This window comes from Hypomesus nipponensis, chromosome 19 (genome assembly GCF_054491055.1).
Source record: "Hypomesus nipponensis isolate SF chromosome 19, ASM5449105v1, whole genome shotgun sequence".
Lineage (NCBI taxonomy): Eukaryota > Metazoa > Chordata > Actinopteri > Osmeriformes > Osmeridae > Hypomesus > Hypomesus nipponensis.
Window position 1 is genome coordinate 7,230,001 of NC_140379.1, and position 15,491 is coordinate 7,245,491.

The window sequence follows — 15,491 nt, forward strand, 5'->3', positions numbered from 1 at the left end:
ACAGAGTAGTGAACGTGTGAAGTACACACACACACACACACAGGATTATCACTAAGCATGACAGGGCTTGAGTATGGCAGTCAGAGTGGCCACTACCTCTGCCTCTCTCTCTTCACAGAGAACAAGGGGACGGTTATTATCTACAAGCCTCAAGGGAAACTTCTGCTTATCACCGTTCCACAGGGACCATTTCTCCTCTCAATCTGCTCTTGCTGTCCATTTAAACTGAAGGGGGGGGGGGGGGGGGGGGGTGGTCACTAACTAACTAACTAGAACACAGGTTGGTATCAACCCTCCATTGTTTGTTTTTGGCTCCCTTGCAATCACTTTCCTCTTGTAGGTGGTGCTCCCTGTCACCCTCCCAGTCTGTTCAGCCCATGTACTGAATGACACTTACAGGGCGATGTTGTTGTTGTTGTTTTTAAAGGATGACGCACTGTACAATGTGCAGTGGTGAAGAGGTCAGGGCAGCTGGAGGCCAACAGCACACAGAGGCCAGACAGATGGCAAAAGACTGCAGAGCTTCCAGTATGTTTAGTTTCCAGACACTCGTCTAGCCGCTCGAGACAACGGCCTGATATTACAGTCCCTTCCTTGACAGTGCTTTATACTGCATTTCTAAAGTTGCCATGGCAAGCAAGGAGCCAGCGGATCTGAGTCCCCGACGCCGAAGCGAGGCCGGGAGAGCGGACAGAGGCGTCCGCTTCAATAGACTAGAGTCTCTCCACCGCAGCATGAATAGCAGTAACTGCACTGTATTGTCTGGGAGGCCTTTTTCCCCTCTTTGAAAGCCAGGCGATTGAAGGGAGGAGGCGGGGGTGGAGAATCTCAGAGCGGATTCCCAAAACTGTCGTTATTGACTCTCTTAGAAAAGCGCCAGCACAAAACCCTGCTGACGTCAGGCGCGGACAGAAACACGCGGGCCTCAACACGCCGTCTCAGGCTGCCTGGCCACGCTGAGGCCCGGGGAAGGGGGGGGCACTGGAGCTGAAAGAGAGACTGGATGTTGCTTTGTTTTTGCTGTTTTATCTGAATGTCAACAGTGATTTTACTAGTAAACCGAAGAGTGGGTGTTGAAACCTTTGAGGTGAATATGGCCTGGGCTACATGTGGGCGTGAACTCTTCACTTTTTTCCCTGAGGAAGATGACAAGTGCGAGTCATCCACCAGCTAAATCAATCCCTTCACATATGAAGCAATACAGTAGTGCAAGCGGATAACCTTTGACCCGCTATTATTTAATGCCTTAGTTACTACGAATAAAATGCCCAATGGCAATCTGGCAAGGCCTTAAACAAACCAACACAGGCTTTGTGGGCTTTTTATTGCGAGCAAACAAGCAGGTCTGTATAAATCCTTTCTAGTGTCCTGCTTTCACAGGTTCCTTTTGGGTTACTCTCCACATGGTTGGACAATGAGAAAAGGACAACGGTCATCCTTTATGATAAGCCCCATTCACGGCCCTGTCCGTTTTTAGGAAGCCGGGTCAGGTCAGGGTTGAACATTCTAACCTCCAATCCTGGCTCCCATAGATCAGCCAGCTGGATCGTGCACAGCTCCCTGGCATCATCAGAAATCCAAAACCCCAGCAGTCATTCAGAACTGTTTGTATTAATAACAAAAGACTAGGCTACTCTTTACTCGGCAAACAATATATCGAAAATACTGATTAAATATAGAGTGCAAATGCTCTCTTGAGTAGGTCAACATAAGAGGCCTATCTCCTAACCATTGGTAGTGTGTTTCATAAGCCAGAGAATGCTTTCATATTCCCTACCCTGACAGAGGTACCTGAGGATTCACACAATACTGAAAAGCCTTGCCCATCTGTTGAGGATAAGCATACTGTAAAGCTCCATTTTATATGAGAGCAGAGAACTTTTCGCTGTTATGGAAAATGTGCTCTGGACAAAATGGATGGAGGTCCAATACAATGGTCATCTCTAACTACTGTGTCCACATGCCACAAAAGGACAGAGATCCAAACCTTGCATCACATGGCTCTTTCAGGTAATGTACCTGCACTGCAGCAAATCCTCGCTTGACTGAAGTTGACACTGAACCAGGGATTTTAACAGACTAATGATGACCAACTCTGCTGCCTGACGTCGTTATCTAGTTATGCAAAAGCCTGTTAACGACCATTCATTTGAATCAGGTGTGTTGGAGCAGGGAAATATCTAAAACATGTAAGACAGGGGGTACCTGAAGACCAGGGTTGAGAACCACTGCTCTAGTAGATCTGGCTCTAAATACAATGGTGTTTTCCATCCAATTAGATCCACTGGATCTTCGACAAATGGTGATGTCATTTTCCAAGACGATTTTGGTTGGTCAGTAGGCGGTGCTTTTATTATGTGTTGATCTGTTATCTCAAACATAACCTGCTACGGAGCAGGTCAGGTGTGCACATGAATTACCATGGCGATCTATCCTGGTAAGAAGTGAACCACCGCAGGGACACTGAAAATCCAGAGTTAAACCGGAAGTTGCCTCACTAACCCTAAATCTGGCTTCATAGTATTGGGCTCTGATCTGAATGATCTGTAAACACCTGTAAAATCCCCATCACTTTGTCTTTCTCTTCTGTCCTGTTCTGTTCGCTCTCTCCAAACAAAATGTTGCCAAGTTTCATAATAACACTGTTCCATTCATTTACGAGGTACTCTTTAAGCATGTTATCTGTGTAATCCAATGATGATGTCTGATCAAGCCCCAGGGGCCAACACAACCCAGACAGTGGACAGAACACACACACACACACACACACACACCCACACTAAGACCATGCAGGGACACCAGAGTCCACCTCACCCCGGCCTCACAAATCAGCCAACTGGCTGCACAGCTGGCATATGTACAGCAATGCACATGTAGGATTAGATTAGGCACCCCACCCCACCCCTCAGGATTATCCAGCGATATTGAATTAGCGGCATGCAGCGAGGGGAGCTGCTGAGTGCTAATCATGTTAACAGGATGCTGTCTCAGGGCTGCTTTCACCCCGTGCTGCTTCTTTCTGGAGGATAAACACACACAGGAGGCGCTGGTGAGAGCGCCGCGTGGTCGGAAGCTGCCCCTTGGCCTTCAAGTGCTTCACATTCACTTCCACAAATGCGCTGTCACACGGTCACAAGTGGAGGCTATCCATTTTGTTGCAATAGCAAGTCAGCACGCGTGCACACACACACACACTCTTCCCTTCCTGGAAAGGACATTGATGTTATTGGTAAGAGATACAAAGGATATCATGCATGGATGTTAACGCAATCTTACAGGGGAAAACCAATAACTACATTTGATCACTTCCATCAGACAGGGTCATTTCCTGTTGTTGAGATAGGGGTAGTATTGTGATGAGAGCCACTGCGTACACACACAGCAGAGCAAGACAATATTCTAGTCAACAAACACAATATTCTAGTCAACAAACACAATATTCTAGTCAACAAACACGCTCTTATCCAGAGCGACTTACTGTAAGTACAGGGGACATTCCCCCGAGGCAAGTAGGGTGAAGTTCCTTGCCCAGGGACACAACGTCATTTGGCACGGCCAGGAATCGAACTGGCAACCTTCTGATTACAAGCCAGATTCCCTAACCGCTCAGCCATCTGACCCCCCTATAGTTCAAAGCACCATAAGTGTCTGAGAAAACCAGAGCCTGACAAAGAAAACCCAGGAGGAAAGAATACACAGATAGGAAGAAGAAGAGAGCTTTGTTTTCAAGTCAGTGCAGCCAACCACATCCCCATTTCTGGTTTCATAACCCCTCAGTCAGCTGGCTTCTGGGAGAGCCCTGGTCAGGGCCCACTGCCAGCCCCAGCCTGGGCGCTCTCAGAAGCTTAGCCGTGGGAAGTGGCTCCTATACAGTCTCTGACGCACCCCCCTCCTCCACCAAGACCCACCATCCACCACACAAAACCAAGATGCCTTCCTCCCCATGCTCACCGACAAACCCGTTTCGTATGGTTCTTCCCTTTGGAACTTATTTTGTTTTTCACAATGTATGCTTCACGTTTTGGCTGCCCGCAATGTTTGGGGCCATCTCGTTATGATCAGCGACCTATGCACTTTTGTAAAGCTTTCTCTTGGAAGTCGCTTTGGATAAAAGCTTCTGCTAAATGAATAAATGTAATGCAAATGTAAATGTTTTGTAGCCACGAGTGAAACCTCGACACAGAGGCCTCAGCATATCACAGCAGTGGAGTGCTCCGCCAGTTAACGACGGGACACCATTCTTGAAAAATGTGTTGTTTGGGCCCGGGAGGACAAGATACTCAGATCTACCAAACGACGGTCATTTTCCACAGTGCCATAAAGTTGAGGGTGTTGACAAGGCCATCTGGTGCACGCTTGGTGCACCGAGCTGTTACACTGACGCACTCTCCACCTGGTAATGAGTGGAGCAGTTACAAGCCTCACGCCCAAACACCAAACTGTGTGTCTAAAGAGTGGATACAGTAGCATGATTTGGGATCAGATGGCTGAGCGGTTAGGGAGTCAGGCAATTAATCGGAAGGTTGCTGGTTCGGTTGCCGGTTCCATTACCGTCCGTGCCAAATCACGTTGTGTCCTTGGGCAAGGCACTTCACCCTACATTCCTCAGGGATGAGGTCCCTGTATTTACTGTAAGTCGCTCTGGATAAGAGCGTTTGATAAATGACTAAATGTACATGTAATGATTTACTTATATGGCCTATCAGACCTATATTGTCCTATCTATCAATAGATCATATCCACCCACTCATCAAGTGTGCAGCTGGTACTTTCCATACTGGGATGTTACTTTGAAGCTAAAGAACTAACACAGGCATATTCCTCACCGTATTCCCTGTAGGGCATCATCAGAGGTTTGGAGGAAACATATTCCATGATGTTCCTCATTAAACACATGCCCCGTTTTCTTTCGGAAGCACAGACAATGGAGGTGGAGGAGACTGGAGGGAAATCCCTGCAGCGCTGTAATGTGCTGACCTGCAGCCACTGGGTTACTCCCCTCAAACCCTGCTGTCTCCACTTGTGTGTGTGTGTGTGTGTGTGTGGTGTGTTTGTGTGCGTATGACCAAGTCAGTGAGACTGTGTGGGGTGTGTGTGTACATTTGTCTGTCGTTGTGTATGTATGTCTCTCCATCTGCATGTGAGTGTGCATAATGTGTGTGTGTGTGTGTGTGTGTGTGTGTGTGTGTGTGTGTGTGTGTGTGTGTGTGTGTGTGTGTGTGTGTGTGTGTAAATGAAATATACATTTAATAACATTGCGAATGAATTAAATCAATTACAAGGCAAACGTGTTACAAAATGAGGGTTAACTCTTACCTACGCTACCATGATTATTGTAAATCAGAGAGACAGCAAGAGGTGAGCAAAGAGAATGAGTACAAGGACAAACCAGAGCTGAGGAGGTCACAGAACAATGCTTCACCATTCCATTTGTACACAAGGACAACCAATCAGACCTAATCTTGACCCTTACTTATCAACATATGACTAGCAATGCACAGTCAATTACACAATGGGGTGAGAGCCATCAAGTAGAGACCCCGTCCAGCAACTCCAGATTTTAGCATATGAGAGGGTGGGGCATAACACCCAGCCTTCCAAAGGCTCTAATAAGGAAACAGCTTGGATATAACCTCTGTCCCACAGTGTTTGTGGAGCAGGGGGAGGTTTCGTTTTGAATTAACAACAAATTGGGGAAAGCCACTTTTACACAGATAGCGTGACAAAAAAACTAACAAAAGAATCACGCAAAAATGGGTAACGCTTTTATTCCCTGTGACTAATCACCAGCAAATATAGGAATGAGCATACACTGGTAGCACTTAGATGAGCACAGTCAATTCATAAGGGCATGATGAATAACAATGCTTATCATCATGCAGTAGGTCTATCAGACAAAAACACACACCTATCATATTGCCACAAAGAACCCATTCAGGCTCAAACCGCAATGTTCAGATGGACCAATCCAATGTTCAAACGCAGCAGTGCATTAGTGTAACACTAGAATGAAGCTTTTAGGGACAGGGGATTAAAATTCCCTGGGTGAGTCCACGCGCAGACTCTGATTCTTCCTTCCCCACCATCAACCGTATTTTTAATCCTTGCTAGTGTATATCATATGATCTGGAATCATGTAGCCTTCATATTCTCATGGCCAGCGGCCCCCTGCCCTCTCCTCAGGTGGTCTCCAAGCATGGGGAGGGGCGAGGGCGGGGGGATTGTAACGAAAACCTTTGTTGAAGAGTGAAATATTGCCTGTTTCCTCCTGCAGTGGCCAATGGTGATAACCCTAGTGCTGATGCTGCTGATGATAACCCCGGTGATAACCCTAGTGCTGATGCTGCTGATGATAACCCTGGTGATAACACTAGTGCTGATGCTGCTGATGATAACCCTGGTGGTAACCCTAGTGCCAATGCTGATGATAACCCTGGTGGTAACCCTAGTGCTGATGCTGCTGATGATAACCCTGGTGGTAACTCTAGTGCCAATGCTGATGATAACCCTGGTGGTAACCCTAGTGCTGATGCTGCTGCTGATAACCCTGGTGGTAACCCTAGTGCCAATGCTGATGATAACCCTGGTGATAACCCTAGTGCTGATGCTGCTGCTGATAACCCTGGTGGTAACCCTAGTGCCAATGCTGATGATAACCCTGGTGATAACCCTAGTGCTGATGATAACAGTCCCGGGTGTTCTGATACAGAATCAGATTCTCCATTTCCCACATCTGGCCTCATGCTCTGTGGCCACTTCATCTGAACAGTGGCTCTCATGACCCAACATGGATGGTCCTGGCAACACCCCTGACAGACGCACAATAAACCTGTATACAGTCTGATAGGTGTCACTGACATTACATCCACTCTCCTTACTTGACACTTTGCATTCATTGGCCAAGAGAGTTGAAGGTATTTTTTAGAAACGCTCCAAGGATGTGTCTGTTCTAAAATCTAAAGATTTGAAAATGTCAATGTTTTACTTTGAGGACTTCAAAAGAGCACAGTGTGTCAACCTGTCAGTTAACTGCAGCATGTTAGCCATCAGGGGCTTCGACCACTTACTCAGTTACCACCGTGTTAGAAGCAGAACAAATATCTTTCAGTGCGTTGATCCGAGTGTGAATGTTGTTAACCTCTAGGGTGATACATGCGCCATGGTGAAGTAAGGAGTTTGACAGTAAGGTCAACCAGGAAAGGCCTTTAAATTGATCTTCTGCAGTTTGGAATTGCCTTTCTGTCAGATGCGACCACTTCCAGCGGTCAAAGAACGACAAGAAAAGCAGCAGCAGCTTGTTACTATGAAGAAAAAAAACAGGAAATCACAACCCTGAAGAGCAGCCTTGTACGCTTTGCCTGAGCAAAATACAAAAGAAATAGGAAAAACTGTGTGGTTTGTGCGATTAAAAAGAAATGTGTACTGTATACATCAGAATGGAGTTTTGGAATAGGCACCAGTGTGTATGCATATGGTACTTCACTTCAACTTCTTGGTGACGAGCGTGTGTGTGTGTGTGTGTGTGTGTGCCAGGCAAGCCAGTGCACTTAAAAAGCAACAGCTGCCTGGCCCCAGGCCCGACCACTGAGGACCAGAATGTCTCCCCACACCCTCACACACACCCTCACACACACCCTGACAGGGCCAAAGAGCATAGCTGTGGAGTGGAGCATGGATGGACACTGGACAGCCTGGGAGGACACAAATCACCACTCAAGCAGTGCTCTCTCCTTGATGAAGTTGCATCAACAGCTGGCCCTTTTAGCAACTGGGGGGAAAAAAATATTCTATCCAATACGGTGGACTGTTTTTTTTTTTTAAACATACGCGGAAAGTTTAAATGAGCGGTTGTCATGTACCCTAAGTGTAGCACGACACGCACAGTCAAGGTCTCGATTACAGCTGCGCTGCACTAAAAAGACATCCAGACAGAGGGAGTGACGCATGAGAGGCAAGGGGGAGCTCAGGGGAGATCTCATTACCGCAAAACGTCCCCTCACAGGAGAACTGGAGTGGATAGAGGCCGAGTATTTGGCTAATGGCATCCTTTTCCCTCGGCTGCTGTCTTGTCATTAATGTTGATTATGGTGCTGTGTCCAACTCCGGGTTTGACTGTGTGTGTGTGTGTGTGTGTACCCTGTCTGTAGCCAGAGTAAGATGTCAGGCTCATAGATATTATAACCAAAACATCCTGTATGACATGGTACCCTGCCTCCAGAATTGTACCACCCCCCTCCTCATCTGCCTCGCTGTCTCTGATGGCATACAGCACCTCCTCAGTCTCAATGCACCCCTTGTTTACAGCCGTCCGGGCCCATATGTGCTGGGCTAGGGTTACAGGCCCATTTTAAAAGCTCCCCCTGTATTCACCACCAGGAGCCAAGGAATGTGGCCAAAAAAGGTTATTGTCTAGCAACCCACACAGGCCAGGAATGTCTGGAAGGACGAGCACCCTTTCAGTGTGGTTTCTGTGGTAGGGATGGATGGTGAGGAGGATCGAGGGAGACGTTTTCTGAATGTGTCTGCTCCTCCCTGGCTGAATCACTTTTTGAAAGAGATGACCCTCATCTGGATTCATGAGTATCCCTCCCGACACTCACCCCTGAGTCATTACATTTAGTCATTTAGCAGACGCTCTTATACAGAGCGACTTACTGCAAGTACAGGGACATTCCCCCCGAGGCAAGTAGGGTGAAGTGCCTTGCCCAAGGACACAACGTCATTTGGCACGGCGGGGAAGCGATCCGGCAACCGTCTGATTACTAGCGACTACCGACTCCCTCACCGCTCAGCCATCTGACTCCTGTCATGGTTTATTCACCACTGCTCTCCCAAAGCCAGTATGAAGACACAACTTCAGCGCTAACCCCTTCAGGTATGTCCATCACTCACTTGAGTGCCATTGTCTTGATTCAGAGTCATTTACAACTTTAGGGACCCATGAAACCTATCTACATGCTCTTTTCAAATTTAAAGAGCAATTTGACATGGCTTCAAAGCATAGCCCTCAGAGGTAGCTAATGTAGCCATCTGCCCAGAAGCCACAGGAATTTCCCTACTTTCGCTAGATTTCACAGGGCTCATTGTTCAGAACCTTCCAAATTTCCACTTACCACCTGGTGTTAGATAACTACATACATATACTCACACACTCACTCCACATGTATGAAAAACGGGGTGTGGGTTTGAAAAGGACCCATAAAGCACAACAGTTGAATGTTTTTTTATGAGGTGTCCTTCAGCTCCACATGGTATGCATTTGCACAGGCAGTGTCACATGTTTCAAAGCAGTCCTGCCAAAACAATTCATTTCGGTTCAATTCATTATCCTAATGATTTTTATTGGCTACGCCATCATAGACGATGACGTTTTGCTAGAAGACACAATCACACTCCTCTGAACTCATGGTGTTGCTTCTCATAAGTAAACGTTTGTTGGGAACTAAGCCATTGCTGTAGATGTCATGGAAAGATTCTGGCGAGGAAGACATGAATTATCAACGTCATCTCAGGACAGAAAACTGTTCTCTCTCCATCTCTCTCACTCCACCCCAATGAGGATGACTCGTGAGTACTTCTTACAATGTATAAATGTCTGAAGTGTCAGAGCAGGAAATGACTGGCCAGGGCAATTGTTCTTTACAAACTCTCCATCTCTCTTTCACATTGAAATGTCTCAAACGCTCGTCTGCTACAAGCAAGCATAATGTTGCTCTACCTGAGGCATTCTTGCCTCAAGGCCAACCCTAAACTGTCACATGTTGAAGTCGTCAACCACATCGCCTCATTTCCTTGGCAACCATGACTCATTTCCCTGACAACACTCTTGCAGGGCAGATTCATAAAGAGAAGCTCCAGCAGCTGCAACAGTTTCAGTTATCAGATGTGGATGCACTTTATAATTTACCATTATCCCAGAACAAAGCAGACAGTACATCATCAAGTTTTCAGATTGAATAACTGGTAACCGAGTGGCTTTCAGATTGAGATACCTCTACCAAACTGCTATACCAAAACCTGCAAACCCCCACAATGTTAGCCAGGCTCTAAAGAATGTATTTAATATTTGCACCTCGACCAAATACCTCTTAATTAATGTTTTATTTTTCGGATCACGCATTACCCTGCATATGATATATACACATATGCAAGTTCGGTAGAATCCAGAAGATTCTAGATGTAAATCTATATCTGGTCTGACCTCTCCTGAAAGCCAAAGCTCTTAGTAGCTTCCACAGGGGAGGTCACTGGTACATATGACAGCCTAACAAAGACACCTGTGTGTGGGGAGGAAGCCCCATCCAAGTTATCAAGTTACCCACAAAGATCAGCCAAATTCATCATCACATAATCCATCATTCATCCACTTTAGGGAGTCCTCACAGCTCTACCTCACCCACAGCCTCTCCTCTCACAGTAAACCATTCATACGTCTGTTCAACCAGCCTGTAAGACATGGCGTAGCATGCAAATAAACTTGTTAGAAAGAACATCCACCAGCATGACACACACACACTACTATGGCAAGCCAGAACATGCCACCTAGGCTACAATGGGCTACCTGCCTAAAACCCTAAACACACAGTATTACATAATGCAATCATATGCTTGGTTGTTTAGCAGAAATTATTGTCTTGTGAGCCCATGTCAGACCAGTCTAATTTCAGAAAACAGAACTCACCAAAGACCACACCCTTCCAAACCATGTGGGGTCACCCCAAGTACTTAGTTACAGGTTCAACTCCACAGTACGGCTTCCTTCAGTCTTCCCAGTAGTGTTGATCTATGCGAGAAAGAAAGACACACTGCTAAAACAGGTGAGCTCTGCAACTCGCCGTCCTCAATGGCACTTCTCCGGATGGGGCGCTGTCATAGGCATTACATAACACCCTTGAGCCACAAGCACAAAGAAGACTAAAAATGCCATGGGAGAGAGAGAGAAACACCCACAGATGAGCACCCAGCCGAAGCGCCCGCATATATACCGTTAGCTACAATCACATGGATTCACAGGGACACTTATCACAGAATTCTCACTGACGCAAGCATACACTTGACCATGGAATGCATAATTATCTGGGATGGTCTAGATCCGTTACTAGAACTACTACATCCTTCGGTCAACATCATCACCACCGTCAACAGTGTCAGCATCTCTGTGTGTTATGTTTTGTCTAAACGAGTCTTGATTTTGGAATGTCTGTTCCAGCTCCAGCCACCGGAGCCATCGCTAACGAGCGGTTTCACAAAGAGCATGAGAGGAGAAGCCACCCTGTTAATGGCACAATTAAGCAGACAATATAGTGAAGAGCCCTTTCTCCGATGATGGGCTAGAGTACCCTAAGCCCAGCACCACTGACGCCACGGCCCACTTCGAACCGCAAAAAAACAAATGGATTTGAGGTCCTCTGGATCCTAAAGTAGGCTTATGAGCCTTCCAGCTCTTGAGAAGAGGTAGGCGGTGCTCAAAGCCATAAGCATTGGTCAGGATCACCATTAAAAGGTCTCCCCCCTATAGCCATGCGGTTTGCTGTAAAAATCGATCTACAATTCTGTCTGATAAATGGACGTCTACATCCCTTATTCAGTTCCCAATATGTGTAATATTTTTTTTCCTAATGATTAGGTGTTGAGTGTACATTGCACACAAAAGCTGTGCTTTTGAGGATTTTCTTGGAAGGGATCTCCAAGCCAATAATATGTCAGACAGGGATGGACAAGCCATCAACCATCTTGTTCTGTTAAACTGATCCCATACCAAATTAGCAGGCGTTAGCTCGCTTTGTTATTGCTTGCACGGAGGAGTTGGTTTGAGTGTGATTTGATTCAGCGTGAACCAGAGCACGAGAGACACTTACGTCCATACGGGATTCAGGAAGCGTGGTGAATGATGCCGATCATCCCTATTCCAATCCTAATCATCAACACCACCACCACCACCACTAAAACAGTCCGCAGCAGCACCTGAGCACAAGCTCCCCCAGACACAGCCCACCTCGCCTCTTTTCTCAGAACTCTCCTTCTTTGCTAAACTGTGAGAGAAACATGCCTGTCTCCCTGTTGAACGTCGGGAATTGGTCGTTTGATTTGGATGTGGTGGCGAGACACTTTGCTCAGTTAACAGCAAGAGAAGCCATGTTGACGATTGGATTTATAGGACCAAGTGAAGTTCCAAGGACAAGAGAGGTCAGTCTAACTGCAGCTTACTGTGTAGCGCATCACCTCAAGCTGTGGAATTGTATCAACTTTAAAATGGTTTAATATCAATACTACATTACTAAGATAAGCTTTAAGTATGCTGATATAGAGCGGTCCAGGTACACCTTATGAAACATGGTCCACATGCCCAGAATAGACCCACCCAGACTGCACTTAGTAACACAGCCACTGGGTGAAGAGAGAAAAAGACAGAACAGGGGGAGGCCTCACTGGGAGAGACTGACCTGATGTAACAACTCGGGTAGAGGTACCGATACAATGCAACAACATGAAGTTTGATCCTTCATTGGCTTCTGAGGACGCTTCCTCCAAATTATCTTCTCTGCCTTTTTTGTTTTGGAGTGGGAGAATTCCTTGGCTTACAGGGAACAATAAAGGGGATATCCTGGGAGTGACAACGGAGGACGTTACCCCAAAGGTTACCTGTTATCAATGTGCTGACCTCATTAGGTGTGGAGATAAATACCTGCCAAGTTTAACTTTCCAAATAAATCAAAAATATTGGTCTTGAATGTATTCTGTTCAAAGCTATGAGAGTATGTTCTTCCAACTGGCACCTCTCACATTGCAATAACCCCTACCTTGCAAGTCAGGCTTTGACCTCAAATCTGCTAATTCAAAGATCTGCAGGTTTCATCCTCACAAAAAGCATTGGTATTCTTTTGTTTACGAAATTTAGAAAATTCAGTCATCTCTTCAAATGTGTCACCCAAGCACTTTACATCAAACAAAATACAGGTTTTAAATGGCTGTAAAGTCACTTTGTCCGGTTTTATATTTAGTTTCAACTGCATGACTAGAATGCAGGATTAGCACAGGGATCTGAATGATGTCTGCATTTTAACATGCTGGGTGGGATTGAGCTAAAGCAGGATTAGAGAGGGCCTTGGCAGCAGTCCATGCAGTCATAGTTAATGAGTCAGATTACTGCTCAGTGTTTTTCCCAGGGATTAGCACACTGTCCACACCGAGGCTTCCCCATGTCAACCCTTACATGGGGGAGAGAGACAGGAAGAGGAGGGATGGGGAGCGAGAGAGACAATATGAAAATATTCATCTTCAATTAAAGTCTGCTGACATCATAGCTGGTGAGAGGATGGAAGGGTGGACTTCTTGCATATTTTATGTATGTATGTATGTATGTATGTATGTATGTATGTATGTATGTGTGTGTGTGTGTGTGTGTGTGTGTGTGTGTGTAGGTGTGTGCAGGTGTGTGTGTGTCCGAGAGAGAGTGACAGGGGTCCTCCTGAAACTGAGACAGATACGGAAGTTCACCCAGGAGAGAGGGAGGGAGAAAAGAACGAAGGAAGGAAGTCTTTCTACCAAGTGATAAGTCAGCCTGAGCAAATGTCAAGATATCAGTCTTAGGGTGGAGAGAAAACCTCCCCATGCGCCTCACTGGACAGATAACAACACTCGTACTGTAGCAGAGAGTTGAAGTCTGTCTGTCTGTCTGTGTCTGTGTCTGTGTCTGTGTGTGTGTGTGTGTGTGTGTGTGTGTGTGTGTGTGTGTGTGTGTGTGTGTGTGTGTGTGTGTGTGTGTGTGTGGGGATGGGGGGAGTGTACATGTCAGATACAGGCAGCTCTAACTGATTGTGACACCCCAAGGTTCAGAGAGAATGTACACAACGTCACATCTTCACTTCCTGTGATTGCTGCCAGTTTGACTGGATATGATTTCCATAAGATTTTAAAGTCCCTTGATTTTACAAGTGTGTTTGGGAGGTGATTAGACCCCAGGATTACATTTCTCCAGAGTGGAAAGAAAAGGGATTAGTGACGTAGTCACCCAAGTGATTTACACACTTTCTATCTGTAGGCCTACTCTTGTACATTATATGCAGAAAGTTGCAACCAACAATATAAATGTGGGAACATGATTTATGAATAGCTGAAACAAAATGGCAACAATCTATTTAACATGGAGACATTGGTTCATGACAAAAAGAGAACCATCCAATCCTGCTGTTACTTAATAGTAGCCATATTAAGTATAAGGTTTGCAAGTGACCTGAGACATACACCTTTGCTGTGTTTAAAGTCCCCCACATCCAGATTCCAGACCTGTGCTTTCCATGTTAGTACTTTTTATTCAATCTAGGGTCAATTAAGCAAACAAACTCACATCTTGCTGATTATTTAATTATTAAATATCTTGAAATCTCAGTTGATAATGCCCAGGAAGGTTTTTCTTCCCAAAACTTTAAAATCAAAATACGGTAGTCAATACACTATGCCTCTGCTTTCAACGAACATTCGTCTGTTATATTTTTCAGTATACTGTAGAGACAACAGTACAACATTATTTGATTAAATATGCAATGGGATTGCAACGAAGCCCCTTGTTTATCCTGGGGGAAAGCAGATGAATTAATCCAGTTGATCTGGTCAGGGCACAAGAGAAACATGGAAAACCTGGTGATCTGTAAAATACTGAGCGTAAATATAAAAGGGTCACGTTCTTGAAAGACTATATCCTGCTGCATATTTGTTAAAACGTACATTTCCTGCACCTAAGGTTGAAACTTGGACCGTTTCAACAAAAATGTTCTCATAGTCAAAACATAAAACAAGATATTTTGTAGGATAGCCTACAAAAGATGCCATCTTCGGTCAATATTACAAATCAACGGACTTCGGTTACCATGTAATGGCTTTGTACTTTTTGTAACACAGTAGCCCACAAGTCACGCTTTTTTGTTAGGTTTTCAGTGAACTACTAAAAAGTCGGTGCAATTTATCAAAGCAATACTCAACGCAAACTTAAGGTGAACCAAAAAACCGACACTTGAGACAGTAGAAACAACTATGTAGCAACATTAGACTACAATCAAAAAATAGACCATCAAGCCAACAAATGACAGAACTTATAACATTTTAGATATTATCGAAACCATCATAGCCAAGGTATCAATCACCACAGATTTCATAAACAATTTCGATTGCTTAAGCTTCTCATAATTTATCTCACCTGTGGATGTTAGTCTGTCGACTCACACGCGTGAAAGAATTGCGCTTTATTTTCAAGGTGGAGTTTGACGGACACTTCACATGCTCTGGTTTAATTTCGCCGCGAGCATGAATGCGTGCGCTCTCCGGTGCGCGCCCCTTGAACTTGCTTTTCAATGCGGAAAAGATGTTCATCGCGTAATCTTCATTGAACTCACTTACCATTGCAAAGTGAACCATGATAAAAGATTACAAAGGTGCCTTATTCAGACTCCCAAAACGTTAATGTTTTTTTTTTTTTACATCTGTATTATAAGGAA

At 45.3% G+C, this 15,491-nt stretch overlaps 1 protein-coding gene across 4 annotated transcripts in view; it reads right to left on the reverse strand.

Moving 5' to 3' along the window:
* Positions 1-15,469, reverse strand: part of adcy7 (adenylate cyclase 7) — a 36,538-nt gene extending 21,069 nt beyond the window's left edge. For 2 of the 4 annotated variants that reach the window (XM_084681609.1, XM_084681606.1), the window contains exon 1: positions 15,194-15,469. The gene's annotated coding sequence lies outside the window, so the exon portion shown is untranslated. Of the gene's footprint in view, positions 1-10,681; positions 10,789-15,193 lie in introns of those variants that run through there. The other 2 variants (XM_084681608.1, XM_084681607.1) reach the window with 2 other exon arrangements.
* Between the last annotated feature and the right edge of the window lie 22 nt (positions 15,470-15,491).